This window comes from Hemicordylus capensis, chromosome 5 (genome assembly GCF_027244095.1).
Source record: "Hemicordylus capensis ecotype Gifberg chromosome 5, rHemCap1.1.pri, whole genome shotgun sequence".
NCBI lineage: Eukaryota > Metazoa > Chordata > Lepidosauria > Squamata > Cordylidae > Hemicordylus > Hemicordylus capensis.
Window position 1 is genome coordinate 187,217,752 of NC_069661.1, and position 20,227 is coordinate 187,237,978.

The following is a 20,227-nucleotide window of genomic DNA, read 5'->3' on the forward strand; positions in this document are numbered from 1 at the left end:
CACACACACACACACACGGACCTTGTTATCCACAGGGGTTCCACTCTCGGCTACAACCATGGATAGTGGAACCACGGATAAGGAGACACTGAGGCAATGGGAAGGGGGAGGGAGTTAGGTTCCTAGCAGCTAAAAAAATGGCTTTAAAAGTCATAAATCAGAGAAATAAAGTCCCATACCATACACTCCAAGTCCAGCAATGCACCCCCCAAATTCCAAATGGTGCTGATTTCCCACAAAAAAAATCAAAGGGGACCCCCCTAATAGCCACAAAATATCTCCAGTTAGCAAAATGGTGGCCAGAAATAACCTTGGAAGTAATTTCCGGCCACCCAGCAACCACAGGTAGCTGGAATTTAACCCCCATTTAACCTGCATATACTGAGGTTGGGTCTCCATTGCCCAGCTGTGGATATGTAAACCCGTGGTTGCTGAGACTGCAGATAACGAGGTCCATCTGTACACACACACACACACACACACACAATTAGTTAAGGGAAAATCAAAGGGCTATGGGAGGGAGATGGTAGAGTCACTGGCCAACACGTGTTGCCCATCCATCGGGGCTGCCGCACAAATGCTATGCAGCTCCAAAGCTGTTGCACAATTGGATGGTGGTATAACTATTTCAAACTGTTTGCCTGCAGTTGCACAGTGCTACTTCCCCTGAAAGCAATGAAGCAGCACTGTGAAATTGCAGAAATGCAGTTTGTAGTTGCACAATTGCTTGCTTGTGCAACTCCACTGGGGTTGCTTGGCATGTGTGCAGCAGCGCTAGCATTGTGCATCATATCAGCCAGTGACCATTACGATGCAAAGTTAATGTGTAAAAGACAAATACAGGCACAACATTAACAGGAGTAGATAGGACAGATTTCCAGGCTATGCCAGGATAATAAAAGTTATAATGAATCTTATCAGGTAACGGTAATTGATGCAGTTTATAATCTCAAATGCCTTCCATAATCCCACAAACACAGTAGCCTCAAAGCCAATTTTTAGAAAAGGAGCACAGTGACAGCATAAACTGATTTCAGTAGCATGGACACAGCTGACTTCAGAAGCAAATAATCCATCTCAAAGATAAAGTGATTGCAACAATTCCTGGTCTCGTCTTATCAAGAACTAGTGGGCCCGGGAGCAGAACATCTGCGTCTCTAGTTGAACCCAGCCGTGGTTCCCCCCTCCTGTCGGCATGCCCGGCTATCTCCGCTCCCCCGCTTCTTGTGCGCTTCTCAGCCCCCCCCTTTCTGGCCGTCCCTATTTGGGGCCGGCTACCTCTCCCCTACCCCCACCTGCCCTAGTCTCTGGCCAGGCCAAGTGCCAAGCCCAGGCGGCCGGGCTGAGCCCAGGCGGCCGGGCCGAGTGCCGCCGCCGGGCCGAGTCCTGCCACCGTGGCCGGACCTGTCGTCCACGACCCGCAGCCGGGCCGGGCCCACCACCACCACCACCGGGCTGCCGGGCTGGGTCACCCCCACCCCGCTGCTGCTGCACCACCACCACCGCGCTGTCGGGCTGGGCCGCCCCCGCCGCCTCACATCTGCGGCTGGGCTGGGGCCCGCCACTGCCGCGGCCTGGCCCACCGCTGCCCAGCCAGCCAATTCTCCTGGGTGCACTAGGACCAATCAGGCGCCCCCCCCGCAGCCCAGCCAATCAGCTGGGCTGCCGGGACGCACGTTCGAAAGGCACACCCAGGAGAATTATATACAGGTATATAGATTGTTTTAGCAGTTCATTTCCAAACTGTGAACAAAGTTCTGTTCTGCATTCTCTCACACTTTCACAATGGTGACTTTGCAAGGCATGGGTATCACAGAACAAGATGACACTTGATGCTCAGTACTAACCACTGCTTTGTATTAACCACAACTGTATGAACTGTATGAGAAGAACTTTCAGTACAGCAGAGTTTCAGAGGTAGCAGTGGCAGTATATGTAGTCATGTAAATTCACAGCAAAACTAACAAGTCTACTTAGAATTATCCAAACAACTCTTGATAAGCAGCTAATGGCACCTACTTTGCACTTGTTTTAAGATGGTGACTTTTACCTTGTGCTCTCATGTGCTGCAGATTTGGATTGCATTCAACTGTCAGCACATGGTTTTACAAAGGGTGTTTATATTTTGAATGGCTGCTATCTTGAAAGAACAGGGTGGATTGGCAAAACAAACAAAAACGACAACAAACCAGGGTCCCCCGTACTCCTTCCCATCTGCTGTGGTTTTGGTTTGTCTCAGACTATAAATGCAAAAGTTATTAGAGAGGGAAATACACACACACACACACACACACACACACACACACACACACACACGCCTTCTGTTCAGAAAGTAGGCTGAAAATCATGGATGGATTGTTTCATTCTGTCTATTTCATCTAATCATTTGTTCACAATATCAACACACCTTGCTAAAGCCATTTGTGAACATTACAGCAACAAAGTGCAATGTATCCTACACATTTCAAAGAGATATTTCACAAGGGCAGATGGTGTTCTTAAATCTTCTTGCAGCCACTAAAATTGTTTTGGTTTATTGAAGGAAATCAGCTTCACTGTCTACAGTTTTTGAATGGTTGTTTAAAGCTTCACAAATGTATACTTAACAGATGTGGTTTGCCAGAGAAATGGACAAATGGTCCGGCTGAGGTTTTTATTTTCATTTTTTCTTTAGTTAGACGACTCGTCCTGGCCTCTGGATATCCCACAATGCACTGTGCAACATGTGTGGTGCACTGGGAGATTTGCCCATCTCTGTGTCCACTGGGGCTGAATGTCTCTGTGTCCACTGGGGGTCTGTGCCCACTGAATGTAGCCTCAGTGAACACATGATCCTGGCGTCTGTGTTAAGGGCTTGCTCAGTCCTTTAACCCCAACTAAAACCCAGCTTTAAATGTTGTGCTAGGCGGTGCTGGGATTCGGCCCAATCCCAACGGTTCTTACATACAACCTAGCCCAGGCTGGATTTCCTTAGCCTGAGTTAGGGTACACGTGAGAACAGCCTCAGTGCTAGTTAAAACACTGATTCCCAGAAACAAACTAGAGGAAGATTATCAGATGATATCAGTGTGCCACAGAGTGCAGAATTAGTTTCTTGTCTTGTATCTAAACAGTCTTCTGCCACTCTTTAGAGAGCCTGTTCATTCTGTGCTGATTGCTTTGGAATCCCATGACATGTTAATACCATTAACAGTTCATTGCAATACCAGTAGGGTTGCCAATTAGGGCAACTATTTTGCCCTATGTGACTATTTTGAGGACCAAATGACCTTTTCTGAATTAGGAGGAAGAGAGAATATTTTGGGTATCAAACAACTTTTCCCCCCTGTGTTGAGGTGTCCGAAGTCCTGGGAAGCACCTAGAACCTTTTGTTCACTCAAAATGAGTAGCTTCTCTTCCTCCCCCTCCCTTCTGACCATCCATCCAATGGGGAAGCCAGAGTGGAGGTTCTGCTTCAGTGGCAGGTTGCAGAGCCACCTGATGCAGGAGCATGGATAGGTGGACCCGGCAGGTGCAGCTTCCTTCCTTCATGTGGTGGTGGCAGCAGTGAGAATTTAGCAGTTAACTAACTTTACTCAGCAGTAATCTAACTTTTCTCAGTTAGTAGTTACCCCTGCTAACTGAGTAAAAAGGCACCATTTAAAGTGGTGAATCTCTTCTCTTTGACATGGGGAGAGCAACTGGCCCTATCCAACCCCATCACAGCATTCTTCCAATGGCTTTTGGTGGTGTTACCTTGCAATTCTTTTTAGACTGTGAGCCCTTTGTGGACAGGGGAGCATCTTATTATTTATTTTTCTCTGAAAACCACTATGAAACCTTCTGTTGAAAAGCAGTCTATACGTGTACGCAGTCGTAGAGAACAACAAGTGAGCGGGAGAACGTGCAAAGAGGCTGGCTCGGTAGCTAGCTGGCTACCCTGCCTCAAACCTAGAGGTGAAGTTGCCAGCCTGGCTGGGGAGAGGAGGCTGGGTGACTTATAGGGAGGAGGACAGAGGACGGTTTGTGTGGTAAACCTAACCAGGGGATGAATCTGCAGTTAAGAAGCAGGGGCCTAGAGAACTCTGCACCTGAACAGCAGACTGAGCTTCACCGTGGTGAGCTGTACTTATTCTCAAATTATCCATTTTTAAAATCCAAATACGCATATATAATACCAATAAACATATGCAACATATGCAAAGTGGAGACTTATTTGGTGTTAAAAGCACAGTTCCACTTCTTCGGTGACGGATATTGACTTCTTTCATCATCTGAACCTGGCAACCCTATTAAGAAGACAATGCTTTACGTAAAGGAGAATGTAAAAGGACCTGCCTTACACTTACAAACCAAAAATACAAGACACATCAAGAAAGGGGAGTGGAGGAAGAAAAGGGGCTATCAGCTTGACAATGTGAGAGGAACAAAAAAGAGAGCCACAAGCGGCATGTAGAGCAGGCCTGCTCAACTTCGGCCCCCCAGCTGTTTTTGGACTACAACTCCCATAATTCCCAGCCACTGTAGCCAATAGCCAGGGATTATGGGAGTTGTAGGCCAACATCTGCAGGAGGGCCGAAGTTGAGCAGGCCTGATGTAGAGTCAGCTGGGGCTAGGCAGATCTTCCCTTGCGGATTACTCTTGCTTGGATAGAAGAGGTGCAACTGCCCAGGGACCCCCCTAGTTCTCTAGCTGATGGCAGAGGCCAGGAAGTTGCGGGGTAACTGGCAGCACAGTTCTTTTGGGCAGGACCTGGGAAAGCAAGCTCCCTGAAGCTGCTCCTTCTCTGGCCAGTGGTAGGGAACCGTTGGCTGATCTTGCCTTTTCTGTGGCTTCCTTCCTGGAAGGGAGGCAGGCAACCTCACCGTCACCCCTGCTTCTCTGCCCAGTGGCAGAAGCCAGAGAGTCCTTCTCTCACTTCTGCACTTCCAAGAAAACATCAGGATCGCTCACATTATTTATCGCGTCAACATCTGGCAATTTCCGTAAGAAATTATTCGAAACCAACCCATCTCCCGAGTGGCCATTTTAAAAAATAGTTCACCCTATATTCTGTTTTGATCAGCTTGAAAAACGCTTGAATCGGGGTTCATACTTTCCCAGTGATCTGAGCAATTCTTGCCAAACATGACCCTTCAAAGCTGTACTAAATGTTGCAATTAATGTAACAGGGAGAAGCCAAAGTGGCCAATGGGAGCAGCCGACTGCATGGATATTTAGGGGGAAGAAGCAGCAGAATTGAAGGGCCTGTTGAGGGGAGCACACTGGGAGAGAATGCCAGTGCCAGCCCTCTGGAGTGGGCCCGGAGTCACCAGGAATCAGCATCAGTCTCCAGGTGACTCCTGAAAGCAATTGAGATTTTAATGGCTTTGATATTTTGAAAAAAATATTGGAAACAAAATCTCCAGGATTAGTTTCAGTCAGAGTTGGCAACCCAAGTGAACAGCTGTCAATATACTTCATTAAACACCTATCACGTTTCTCCCCCCACATCTATAAATAAAAGCCATCTATTTTAAACTCAAAAATTATATCACATATTATGTTTTATCTGACTTCAAAGAAGGAATTGAAGAAATATCCATAAACAGAGGGATTAATAAATATATTGTAATGCTTTCAAAACCCAAATTAGTGTTAACAGACTCCCTCTACTGGTAAGCGCTGGAACTTTTTCTACTGACCAAAAACAAAACACAAAACAAAAACTACATGTGTGTACAGTATTTATTTATCTTGGCAAAGAGGCACCTTTTAACATGGTGATTCTCTTTATTTAGCAGGGGGAGAGTAACTCGCCCTATCCACCCCCAGCACAGTATCTCCAGTGACTGCTGCTGGTGTCTATCTGATGTTTCTTTTTAGACTGTGAGCTCTTTGGGGACAGGAATCCATCTTATTTATTTATTATTTCTCTGTGTAAACCACCCTGAGCCATTTTTGGAAGGGTGGTATAGAAATTGAATGAATTAATCATTATCATCATCATCATCATCATCTTAGATTTTCCCAAAATGTGACCAAGCATGTAAAAATCAATCCTTTGCCAAAGCATTTCAGCAGACAACTAAGGGAAACAAAATAAACCATAGCAACTGTAATCTGTAGTTAAATAGGCCTGGTAGGACCCTATATGGCTGTATACTATATACAACTAATCACTACAATTCAACTAGATGGTTGTGCTGTGCCTTGGCTTCTAAAATAATGCAGGGTCTAATAATGCTGTCTTGATAACAAATTCTGCAGACAAGCAAACTCGGAGTCCATTTTAGTGGTGCACTTGCACATTAATGGTCATGCATGAGATGGACATCTATTTTGCTTTCCCTTCTCTCCCACATTATTTTTATTATTAAGAGGAGTAATAACATAAATAATGCAACATCCATGAATACTACATTGAATGTTATTTTAAATATTAATGAAAATCTTCTAAAAAGAGAAGTTGCTACTTGCTTTTTTACTTTAAACCTCTTTAAAACCCATGCATGGATGAACCTGAATCTCTGCAAAGCAATTACAAAAGTGCTTTTTTTATCTGGCTCTTCCCTCCCATCTGAAGTAGAGCACAAGTGGGGGAGGGAGAGGGAGAGGTTGGAGGTGGGCCACAAAGGACAGCCCAAAGAACTGAATACGTCAGGTACTGGTATTGTGCTTATATGGGGAATATAGCCTTGGTTGATTTCATTATTTATAACCATCTTGTGTCAGCTTTATAGAGAAATTCATGTTCACAGCCTTTCTTTCCAATATGATGAATAAGTGCATGAGATTTATTTTACACAAATAATTTCCTGGACATATTAAGGAAGAATTAACATCAGATTACTGCAACATTCTAAACATATTGCTGGAAATTAAGTGGATGTAATGCAACTCTGCTGCCAAAAAGACAATTTCCAGGAAGAAAATTTAGTAATGTCTGGGGATACAGGCCAAACAAATGTGCAGCAACAAAACCAAACCTCTCCTATTAACACCTTAGGTACATAGGAAGCAGCCTTATACTGTAGCTCGGAATTGTCTACTCCGTCTCTCCAAGGTTTCAGGCAGGAGTCTTTCCCAGCCCTGCTTGCAGATGCCAGGGGTTGAACCTGGGAGGGGACCTTCTACATGCAAGCAGATGCTCCACCTCTGAGGTACAGCCCCATCTCCACCCCATCCCCTCCATTTCTACCTTTCACATTCCCATCCCCTCAATTTCCTTTTGCTGTTTCAACTGCTAGCACACCTAGACACAATGTCTTCCTGTTTCTCTAGGCTCTGTGGGAGTGGCCCAACACGTTCCTCCATTTTTTCACACTGATTATTTAGGCAATGATAGTTGCTGCTATTATAATGTGAACAGCAGCAGGCTACATACAGTTACAGGACAAGAAGACAAATCCTTGATGAAAAGTATGTCCCACAATGCTGCAGTGCAGTGTTAGTCTTTGAGAGGATTCCAAACCCAACTGAATGCTATCTGGGTTTTTCATATGGAATGCTTATCACAGGTTTTTATCATGGGAGAGAAATACTGAAGCCTACTGTGCATCATTTAGCCTGAGACACAACATTTGAAGGAATTTGTTTTTAAGACTAGGAAAACCTGAACTGCAAAAATATATATTTTATATTTTTGTAGGCAGAGGGCAGCATGCTCAAACCAACAGAGCCATCAAAATATCTCTGTGCAGATTTAATTAAAAACTCATTCTCACTGTGTAAGAGAAATTCATCCTTGTGGGATAATATTAATCCCATGCTCAGACCTTCACAAGGATGCAGATTGTCTGTAGATGTTCAAATTTCTAAGTGTCTAAATTACTATTTGTTCAAAGCAAAATGCTAGTCAATAGGAGACTGCACCGAAACGTAACTGCCGCTTTCCAAAGGGAACACGCAGACAATGAAAACTGTAGGGTGGGGGAAACCAGATGTGTGTTATAAATGACAAATTGAGTTGTCTTACAAATACAGGAATCATAACACCAATTATCAGTTATTCGTGGACCTAAACAGAGTATGAAGAATGTAACATTAAATAGCACTGTTATTACAATGGACTCTATTAGTCTTTCTCTGGGAGTTCAGCGTTTAATTCTAATGATATTAGGCAGATCTAATCATGCACTTTAATTTTAAATTGATAATGAATATTAATCATATATGCCTAGTTGATAAATGTAATTCAATCTACTTCCACTTCATTCTTTAGGAAAACAATATTTATCTCAACACTTATGGAAGTCTTAAGCAATTTTTCTGCTTTCAGTTTATATTAGTACGGAATGAAAGTACATCCTTTAAAAAGAAGTGATCAACTCAGCCCTGTAACTGAGGGAAATTTAATGAGAGGTGGTACAAAACCACTTTTAGAGGTTTGCAGGCATTTCACTAAGAATCTTTCTCCTTAACCTTCAGCCCAAAAGGAAGTGGAAATGGAAGTCTTGTACACAAATTACACACACACACACATATATATATATATACTGAATGCCTGTATGAAGGGAGCAAAATCACATCCTCTGGCCTGCTGCCCTCCCATACATTCAGCACATCAACATTGAGTCTATATGTGTACCAACAATATGTGCATATGTTCTGCACATGCAGTGGGGGCCTTTGCTTTTGCAAGCTCTGTACTGATAGTATGCTGAACATGAGCCTAGAACCAACTACCACTCTATACTTGTGATCCATGTATATTCATCAGAAAGAATTCCCGGCCACAACCGTTGAAAGTGGGGGTGCAAAAGTTAAAGCCCTATTTTTCTGAGCAGGAGTGGAAAGAGCACTCAGCAGGGGAGCATTGTGGCTGTTTTATGCATTTCCCCCTATAGCATTGAAAGAGTGGGGAATGTGTATAGAGAGTAAGCCATGTTATGTCTGGCAGTGCAATATAAAATGGATACTGCTATGTAGTGTCTTCTAGGAGGCGCTGTGGTTTGTGCTTTTTGGACCTTCTCAGCTCATTTAGTTTTGGGAGCAGTAGTTTCTGCAGAGCTTCATTTTAATATTGTAACAATAAAAGACTGTTTGGTTTTAAGGCCTGTTGCTCCTTGCACTTCTTAAGAACATAGAGCCAAAGGCTCATCCAGTCCAGCATCTTGCCTCATGCAGTGGCCAACCAGGTGCATCTGGGAAACCCGTAAGTAGGGGGGAAAGAGCAACTACTCCCTCCTGCTAGTGTTCCCTAGCACTTGAGGTTCAGGGGCATCCTTACCCCCATACAGTGGCTAATAGCCCATTTTCCTGCTAGTCTATGTAGGAGAGACTTCCTGTTGGCTAAGAGGGTGTCATGCCCTCAGCCATGGAGAGTGAAGAGGAGGTGGAAGTTGACAACCCTCCCTGAGCTGACAAATAGAGTTGCTAGATATTGCATTGCTGCTATTAATACTCATCGGCGGCTGGTTAATAAGAAACCTACTCTGTCTTAACTTTCCCAATTCTAGATATAATTGTATTTTAAATCTTTTTATTTTTTATCTAATGTACTGTTTATATTGTGCTGGTCGGTGACTGTAACAATAAAGACTATGACTATGACAACCCTCCAGCAGAGGAAGAGCTACCCGAAGGGGAGAGCTCAACGGTCAGGCTGCAGGAGGCAGCTGAGACAGGCCAAGACGAAGCTTCAACTCCAGAGGGGCCATTGGAAGCAGAAGAGATAGGGGATGAAAAGTAAGACCCTGAGCTGGAAGAGGACCAACCAGTTACCCCTCAAAAGCGAAGGCGTGCCAAACGCCGGCAGCAGCCGTTGAAGCAAAATCAGCATCTTTTAAAGAGACAAGATAAATGTTGAATCTTCAGCAGCTTGCTGGAGGAGGAGAGCAATTAGCCAAGCACCATAAATTAGCCAACAGACAACATCCAAGCTGCTGGAAAGCAACATGTCACTTGGGCTTGTTGCAGACCAGCCTTCAGCTGCTTGTATTTCCCAGCTCCTTGTTTGGACTCTTGAGACCCTGACTCCGGCTATTTGAGACTTGGTTCCTGAGCCAGACATCGGGCTGCTGCACCCTGCCTTGAGACCTCCCTTGGTAATGTCATAGACCTTGGGCTCAGGACTTTTGGAATCTGGTGAGCAACCTAGGTGCGGGGAAGACAGGGGAAACTTGATACTCAATAGTGTTTTGTTTCTTTTGTGCTTTGTTTCAGATGCAGGAGGATCCCTGAGCTACCGGCTTCTCCGACGGTGACCTTGGACCAAGCCTCGGATGGATGAGCTTGTGACAGTGGGTCTCTCACAAGACTGCAGGTGCTTTCCAGGAAATGAAAAGCACCTGCAGAGAGAAGTGGGGTCCCAACAATGCCACTAGAGAAAAAGGGCTTGCTCTGTCCATATAGTTCACAGATAAACCTAGAAGCCCACTACCAACCTTTCTAACACTAGAGATTGAGGCGCTTCACATGATTAGTGTGAAGTGTCTTACCGGGCTCTGCGGGGAGAGTGGGCTTAGCCCCTCTTAGGCTGGATCGGCTGCTCACACAGCTACTGGCTCCATCACGGAGCTGGCGGTGGCTGCAGGGATCGGGGGCCACACGGTCCCCAGAAGTGCACGGAGCATTCTGGGGGGACTCCCAAGACTGGAAGGCTAATTGTAGAGGTCAGGGGTCTACTCATGTGTTGCCATGCACCGCAGCAGCACACAAGCAAAAAACCAAGGTTAATGGAGCACTAGTTCCATTAAACTCATTTAAGGGGATGGGGATTTAGACGGGCTAGCCACCTTGGAACCCCTGGCTTGCCCGTGAGCCCAGTGGTTTCGACAATAACTGGAAAGCAGACTAGGCTCTCTTAGCCCACTTTCCAGTGATCGTGGGAATAAGTTCATTATCTAGAAAGGAGTGGAAGGGGCTTATTAAGTCATATACGGAGAGTCAGCCTAGCCAGAGGGCAGCACTAGTGAGAGAAAGGGCAATAATATGGGGCTTTTAAACACTGACACCATGTAGCTACAACAAATGGAGAGAAGTACCAGAAAAAATGTGTTAAAAGTGTCAAAGTGATCTTCCACTCAAATTCCTGGACATTTCGTGTGCTGGATGAGACATCGAATTCCTGGACTGCCCAAACCAATCCTGGCAACCCTAATGTGTGTACAGGGCTTACATGTAACTGCTTTTGTGTGTGTGTTACCCTTACCTCTCCCATTTTCTCCCTCCACCTCTCTTTGTTTCCTCTAACATTGTTGTCTCCTCCACTGGCAATTATTATAAGCTTCTTGGAGCAGGAAAGTAATAATTACAATACATGTTAAAGAGGTTCACCTACTAAACAGGCACTAGTGCACTAAAGGAGTCAAGTTGTGCTTATTCCAATATGTAGAAGAGTGCTAGTTGTACACATTAGCCTTAAGTGAGGGGCCAAAGAACCCCGTATACTGCATCTACAGTGACTGTAGAATACTAGAGAACTGAAACCTTAAGCAAATGGGATTTGACTATGCCTCCTGGATCTGAGTGGCCTATATTCCATCTCTGTACTTCAGGACCTCAGTTTTGGAATACTGCATGAAGACTGGATCAGGTGTTTGCTGTTGGCAAATCAGTAATTCCAACTACAGTGTAAAAAGTAACTAGCAGTCAAGTTCTCTAATAAAAGAGTATTAAGCATAATGAGCTCAAATTCTTCAGTAAGAAAATGAGAAACTCCACATATTTGGAGAGAAATAAAAATATCTCTTCTATTCAGAAGCAGAATGGAAACAGACATTTTGAGGTGGCATCTAATGTAAAAAATTGGACACTTTTGCTTAAGGTCCAGCATCAATACTCTGAACAACACAAAATGCACTCTGGTCCAAGAACCTCATACTCTACTTTTCCACTTAAAGGTTTCAGAAAAATAGGTGTAATTTCATTTTAGCTCATAATATCCACCACAGAATATATATCAAATACATTTCCCAAATCTGTTCATCCCTGATAATACAACAGAACAGGTTGCATTTAAAACATTTGTTTATTTTGAGAGATAGGATTTGTTTTTGTATTTTAGCACCAAGCTTATTTGGTCCTCCATTTGCAGACTGATTAAGCAGATAAGCATAGATGTTCAACACTGGAACTGACTTAGCCACTCAATTCCCCTAAATGGAAACCAAAATGAAACCTCCAAATGTGCTCTATCAGCACATGTACCTTTCATTCTAAAGAAGATTGTGTTGTTTTCAGGTACGGGCAAGGTGTCTGCCTTCTTTTCAACAGAATTGCAGATTAGTTGATGTAAAAGCAAAAAGGGTTCAAAATAGATTGATATAACTATTCAGATACAAGCACTTCATGGCTTTTGAATTTTAGTTATATTTGGGGCAATTCTCACCATTGCCCCAGGTGAGCGTGGAGCGAAGGCTGCTTTCAACTTACCTTCCCCCCAGACAACCAAGCAGGTCGCCTTCGTTGCTCCTCCTGTGTGCCCACACGGGCAGCCCTGCTTGGAGCTGCACAAAGTAGGGAGGAGGGATCCAGGGCTGGAACTTGTTGTTCCGGCTTCCAGACATCCCACAATGCAATGCACGGCATGCACATTGCACTGGGGATTCACCCGTCTCTGTGTATCCTTGGGTTGAATTCAGCCTGAGGAGACACACATTGCCCAGTAGCTGGGTTAAGGGTTCAAATAACTAACATTGGCAAACACCCGGGTTAGTTATGAGGGTCAGGTGGGTGGGGAGCGGAGGGAACCACAAACATCCCACCACTTCTCACGATCAGCCTAACCCTGCCTGGGCTGCCCTAGCCCAGGCTGAGTTAGGCAGATCATGGGAACAGCCTCAATTGTTCCTTTAATTTGTAAAATAGGCAGGCATCATCAGTGTCCCTAATAATATATATTGTCCCTAGTAATACATATTTGCACATAGCAGAGTTCAATATACAGAGCTTGCAAACATATCAATAAAGGATAGTGTCTGGGTAAAGGTAGAATTTGTGTTCAACTGGATCCAAGCAGTGTGGACTTTCCTCTAGGCACCACAGTAGTTAATGGGCTCTGTCATAATTTATGGAGCACCAACAGAATCTGCTGTGTTGGAGAGCAGAAAAAAGATTTATTAGAAACACTGTGCTCAAACCCAGGACAGCTGGGATGCATTGATTCATTATGCAGAGAATGGAAGTCTGGGAATCTAAAATGTTTTTTTGCTCACTCAGTATGCAGCAACAGAAGCTGTTCTGCCTATAGCAGAAAAACCCACAGTTTGAAGTTGTTTAGAACAATTCAAACTCCAAAAAGAGCTTTAAAAACTTAAAGAAAATTGTGTGTGAGGGAGGTACATATAATATATTTAAAAACATTGTTAAGATACATGAAGGACAACAACACTGAAGGGATCAATGGCACACCAAAACACTGTGCACTTATTTCCAAATTTGCTGGTGGAATTGGTGTTGCAGTAAGCTGTATTCAAGCTACTGGCAGGTACATCATTGAGACCAATGGAGACGCGAATGGGCTTGTTCCAGTGCTGAGAGTGTACAACATAGCTTGCTGTCTAGACCAAGGCAGCAACAATAGCAATAGCAATAACAATAGCACTTATATTTATATACCGCTTTATAGCCGGAGCTCTCTAAGCGGTTTACAATGATTTAGCATATTGCCCCCAACATTCTGGGTACTCATTTTACCGACCTCGGAAGGATGGAAGGCTGAGTCAACCTTGAGCCCCTGGTCAGGATCGAACTTGTAACCTTCTGGTTACAGGGCGGCAGTTTTACCACTGCGCCACCAGGGGCTCAAGAGACCTGGAGTCTTTTCCATTGACCTGGAGCCATGGTATTTTGATATCCTTGAGTTTCTCAACCTGAAGAAAAACACCAGGAAGGAGGAGCAGGTGCCCTTCTTCCAAACGCTTTAGAGTTCAGACCTATTCGTGAAACATGTGGAGACCAAACAGGACTTGGTCTCTGATGTGACCCAATGAATGCCAGGGCCTAGATCAAGGAGTTCAAGGAACTGTATGAGAGCTATGAGAAGCAGGGGCATGTGCACAAAAAGCTGAAGATGCAACACCTCAGGTATGCAATCACAGAAGGGATGGGAATCCCTTACATACTTTATAAGGACTTCCGGAGTTCTTATAAGAGCAACCAGCTGAACCATGGAGCCATCAAATGTAGCAACCTATGCACAGAAATTATGGAATACAATGGCAAAGTTGAGGTTTGTAACTTTACCACAATAACCAGTATGTCACTGTCAAGCACACGTATGACTTCAAGAAGCTGGCAAGAGGTCACCAAAGTCATTGTCCAGACCCAGTCATTGGCATCAATTACTATCCTGTGCCAGAGGCCAAACTGTCAAACAAGCACCATTATCACTCCATCGGGAATGGTGTGTAGTGCCTGGCAGTTGCTTTTATCCTGATAAGGTATCTGTGGGAGAACTCAGAGGCCCAGCTGCTAAATCAGCAGAGCTTTGAGACCATGTGCTATGGGTTTCTAGAAGCCAGCTGTGAACTTGCCAAAGAACATGGGCCATATGAAACCTATGAAGACTGCTCAGTCAGCAAAGGCATCCTTCAGTGTGATATGTAGAACGTGACCCCTACTGACCTTTGGGACTGTCCAGCTTTAAAGGAGATTATCCCAGCTAACCGAGCAAAAAGGTGCCTTATTGGCTTTTTAAATTGTGATTGTCTTATATTTAGCAGGAGGAGAGCAACTGTCCCTGCCCAACACCAGCACAGCATGCCTTCAGTGGCTGATGTCCACCTTATTTATTTTATTTTAAAGACTGGGAGCCCTTTTGGGACAGGAAACTGCCGTGTATGTGTGTGTGTGTGTGTGTGTGTGTGTGTGTGTGTAGATATATATATATATTTCTAATGCAGTCTAGTAATTACTTTTACATGTGATTAATATATTCATTTTAGTTGTTTCACGGGTCAATTTTTTGGGACTATTTTGAGTTAGTAATATCCAATACATGACCACATAGCAACACAGGAAGCTGTCTTCTACTGAATCAGACCATTGGTCCATCTCAGCTCAGTGTTGTCTATGCAGATTGGGAGTGGCTTCTCATTCATTAGTTTTGGGGTTCTGGTTGAATTCATGTGGTTTGGGGGGGGTGAACCCTACCAGTTCTTTTCTGTTCTTGGGCTCTTAAAGAGCTGCCAGGCTTGGGACAACACCCCTGCCTCTCTCCTTGAGCTTCCCCTGCTAGGATAGACAGGTCTAGTTTACTTTGGAACATAGAAAAGTTGTTGCACTCTGCCTCATGGGGTGGGAGATCCAAAAGTGTGAATAACCAAACAGCAGCTTGGTTGTGTTTGTGTTTCCCTGAACTGGCAAAGCTATCTAGTTTGGGGACTGGAGGGTTGGGGAGCAGAAACAGAATATCGAAGCAATGTTTTCTGGAATGTTTAAGTGCCCTTTTTATTCTCTTGCGTTATCCATAGTAGAGAGATGATGCTCCTAAATACGCAGATGAGGAGAAGGTCATGCACATTAATACACTTAGGGAATTATTTCATTTTTAAAAAGAGCATGAAAACCTTGAAGAATATTGTGTGTGAGAGATACATATAATTTATTAAAAGACACTGGTTAGAGACTAAGAAACAATTGCATAGATTCCAAAGTAAAATATCTAAGCCCAAAGCAAAAGAGAGCACCAAAAAGACAAAATTGTGTGCATATAAACATATCATGTAAAAAACTTCTCTGAATAAAATCTCTTTCATTTAGACATCTTGCCCAAAAAAGCAGAACTTATTAAAAAGTAGTGAGCACATTTTATACTTTAATTATTAAAGTATCTTCAAGACTAAGCATACGCTACTATCCATCTTTTTCCAGTGATAGAGGGGTTTATGGGGAGTGCTGGTAAAGACACACAGTTCATTTAGGTTTAGACCTCAATAGCAAAAAAGTGCATGCACAACCTAAAATGATATTAAGGTCAAAAATCTAAATACCCCAAGTGACATTAAATGTTCCCCTGTCCTTAAAACAGCCAACTATACCCAGATATGAATATCTATTATAAATGAATGGGACAAAAAATGGCAATTGGGAGAATTTTCTGTATTCTGAACCATCCATTTCCCAGTGGAAGTTGTTAAAGTTTTAGATCATCTCAACTTGACATTTCATGAAATGGGAACTTGCACCTAAATGGATGGTGTATAAAGTGCTTCAAGTTTAATCTTACACTGCTTAAACTGCCTTTATCTAAATATTGCATTAGTAATCTTAAAGAACCTAGGAGCAACTTAAGGTATAGGGTATATCAACAGAACTCAACAGTGTTAATCAAGCAGGCTAGGTTCAGACAGAACATAAAAACATGGCTTGTGCTAATCATAAAGAAGAGCCTGAACCATGGTTAGAGCTCCCAGAGACACTACAGGAATGTCCTGATTTGGAGCGGATTGTCTGCCTTTGACTCCCATATGCCCAGGACTCAGCTTCATACGTTCACTCTCATCCCCATGGGGCAGCGGATCTCTAAAGGTGAAGCAATAGTTGTAGCTGTGGTTTCTTAATGGTCTATGATTTCAGATATAACAAACAACAGATAGCACAACCTATGATTTGCATACCAGCTTCACAAACCATAGTTTCCGATCTTGGTTTGTTGGACCCACACAAACCAGTTTGTGGGCAATCCATGGCCCAATGTGACAAAGTGCGTTGCAGTTCCGGATGTTGGCCTGATTTGACACTGAGGTCACTAGGCAGGAGAGAGGAGACAGAATGGGGTGCTGTAATTGGAGGTCAGGATTACAGAAACTAAGAGCTGGAACAGAGCAGAAAATCAGGACAGTGATCTGGGTGCTGATTCTAGAGGAGCTCTTGGTGTAGAGCTATTGCATCAGAAAATGTATGGCTGACAATAAGAAGCTTACAAAGGTAACGGAAAGCCCCATCCCTTCTTAGCTGGGTTCTAATCTAGGGTCTATTCAGAAGTTTGCTCAAGTAGGCCCATTGGAAGAAATGTCTCAGACAGCTGGACGAGTGCTCTTCTGCAAGTTCTGGACCTCAGCTTTGAACCACAACTACTGCTGCTCTCAGAGTGCTAGGAACAGTGAAGTTTGGCCTACAGTGGGTCCAGGGGTCCAGATGGGGTGTGTGACACCCCCCCCCAATCTAAGGTTCCTCTTGAGATTCCAGGAGCCTCCATGAGAGAGACAAGCTCCAGCTGTCCATCAGGGGCTGGAGTCGCCATGGGATCCTGGTTAGTGCTAAATGCTCCTTCAAGAGCCAGATCTTCCTCCTTCCCAAAGATGCCATCATCAGAGTGTGGATGACTGGATCCTGATGGAAGGCTTAGTTTTAGATGTTAAAGCAACCTTTAGCAGATGGTTCAATTTAAATTAAAAAACAAAATAAAACAAACCAGATAGTGAGCCTAAAATGACATTTGAAGTATGTTACATATTTTCCAATTTCTGAATAAAATACACTCTATCTATACATTTATATATGTCTCTTAAATCTAAACCAGGGGAGAGTAACTACATCTGTTGTTTTGGCTTTTCACATCTTTAACCATATACGTAACTAAATAAATCTACCCATGAGCTTCGTCCATGTAACTAAATAAATCTACCCATGAAACAACGTGCTTCTCCACAATATTGCAAACAGTCTTTCACAATTATAATCCCTAAGTGATTAGCAAATAATTTTTATTATAAAGAAATTAAATACATCTGCCTGTATGTATGTGAATTAATTTGTCTCCTATGTGTAAAACTGTAGTTTAACAGAATAGAACTTAAAAGCTTAGTTTGTCTACTGTAAGAAAAATGCAAAACTCTAAACTGTAATTGCTACTAGCTACTCTCAGATGCCTGTGCAACTAAGGGTCAAGTTTTGCTATCAACCAAATCTCTGTTGTGTTGTTGCCACGACAGTAAAACTTCCAGCACTGACTGGCTATGGCAGTGTGGTAATGAAGAATGTTCAAATGCTTGGATAACTAAATTGTTTGTTCAGTTTCTATGAGGAAAGGGGAAACTGTCTCTTTGGCGAGGACAGGGATTCTCAAACTTGGATCCACAGATGTTGTTGGACTACAACTCCCATCATTCTAGCCTAGAACAAGGAGGCTGAAAAAGTACAGAGTAAAAAATGGACTGAAAAGGTTAAAGAAGAATTCCACACCAGTTAAGATCAGCAAGAACTGTATACTGTGGAGTGGGGGAGGAAAACAGGAGTACTAGGGAGGCTAGACAGGGTGGCTAGTGCAAATGGTTGCTAGTTCTAGAGTCCATACTCTAATAGGGGAATTTTGCCAACTGTGGCTTCTACTGTCACTGTGATCTGGCAATCCTAAAAGTGAGGGTGTGAATTTCACATATTTATTTGAACCAGCAAGCCAGTTATTTGGCTAAATTACCAGTCTATGTTGTAATATACTAATTTAATTTAATTTAATTATTTAACTAAGGGATATGGTGGTCACATTGATGATGATGATGATGATGATGATGATGATGAAGAAGCCACTGCCTCTGGGAGTGATCGACTTAGCTGTTTGCATGTCACAGAGGGGCTGACCAGTCATAAGGTCTTCTGGCTACCAGTGAGAGATCTGCTGTGATTTTACACTGAGGCAATGTAAACAAACATTCCTAGCAAAAAGGGGTTAAAACAGCATGGGCATAGAAAAGCATTGCTGAAAAGGGGAATTGGTTTTCCCAATGGTAGGGTAGGAGGAGGACAAAACAGGTGGCAGAATTAGAGAGGAAAAAGATAACTGGAATGGGCAGTAATGAGAAATAAATATGGTCAGGAGTTCCAAAAGTGATAATGGCTGAAATTAACATATTAATTTGAAATATCCATCCACATCTTTGATAGACAGCTTCAATCGAGAGAGGTAAAGCAGTGCAGTCTGCAGGTACCCTTCTCCCCAACAAACAATTTTTCTATTGCTGGGGGTGGGATTCCTCCAGGGAGAACACAGCCCTTCTACATTTGCAACTTGAAGTTGTACAGCCAGGACAAGCTTTACCATTTGATTCTGAAGACTGTATAAAGTGGCCTTAAGTTCTAACTCAAGTTCAAACCCTGTGCCTAGGTTTACAGAAGAAATATTATGCCTATGAATAAATCTTAAATATCCAAATGTGACATTGATACAGCTTTCCTAAAACTGGGTGAAGACTCTTTTTGGGACAGAAAGCACACTTCTGTCCATAAATTCCTTTTGAAAGCTGGCAGCCTTGTTATATTCACTGAGCCACAGCCCCTGCTGTTGATGTTTCTGACCAATTAAACACAGCGCAGCACTCTATCAAGCTTCTGGACGACTACAAGCTCCCTGACCAGGGCTTGGCTCTATGAACACTGCACAATTGTCCACTTTTTACATCATACATCATTCTCTTTAAATAGCTAAGGGGGGAAATACAGCAATACAATCTAAGACAGGGTGAATGGATTTAAATCAATGTCATTTAGATAATTTAAATCATGATTTAAGACATATTTAAATTATTGGTTTTATTTAAGATTTCAGTTTGTAATCCACATAATTCATGAACAAACATACATACTAATTGGTTGCTACAAGTAACATATTTTGATTTCCAACATGTTTAAAACCCTTTGATCATGCAGCCCACATGTCTTTATATACACACACACACACAAACACACGATTAGAGACTGTAGGAGGAAAGGAAAGTGAAATTAATGGAATTCTGTTTAATTCATTCGGTACACACACACACTCTAAACAAGATCATTTACTTAAAAACTAAATGCTCAGAACTATGAACTAGAATTTGCTGATCCAGTCTAGAATACGGATTCTGGACTGGATGGAAAACAAATATCCATGCTGCTGGTTGGCAAGTCATAAACGTTCCTAATGTGAGAAATCAACACATTCCCAAGTGCAGGTAGTTGGATAGCATAAAACTTGAGTACATGAGAAGCCATGTAGGCTTGATGGATGATCTTGCTGGCATCTCTTGGATTCTGGCATCCATAATGATTGCTAGTTCCTAGTAGTAAACCCACAATAATAAACCAAATAAAAGACTTCTTGGGTTTTATCTGTAATGTTTGACCTAAAAAGTCCTTATGATTCTCTCTTTTGCATTAAAAAAACCCACAGTTTAACAATGTGCTTGATAGATGGTCATAGATTAAATTTATATAGTGGAGTTACAGATTATCCTGCTTTTCAGTCAAAAATGGTCTCTCAGCTCACACCGTTTAAAATTGAATACACAATGCTGATGGCAGGTGTTGCATATAAACAAACATAATATGCTATTTGTGGGTATCT

General features: G+C 42.9%; 1 protein-coding gene and 1 pseudogene across 8 annotated transcripts in view; one reads left to right on the forward strand and one right to left on the reverse strand.

Annotated features, from left to right (window-relative positions):
* The window catches only part of GRIP1 (glutamate receptor interacting protein 1), a 541,298-nt gene that overhangs the window by 261,993 nt on the left and 259,078 nt on the right, over window positions 1-20,227 (reverse strand). The window lies entirely within an intron of this gene.
* LOC128326341 (ribonucleoside-diphosphate reductase large subunit-like) overlaps window positions 13,278-20,227 on the forward strand; it is a 28,679-nt pseudogene continuing 21,729 nt past the window's right edge.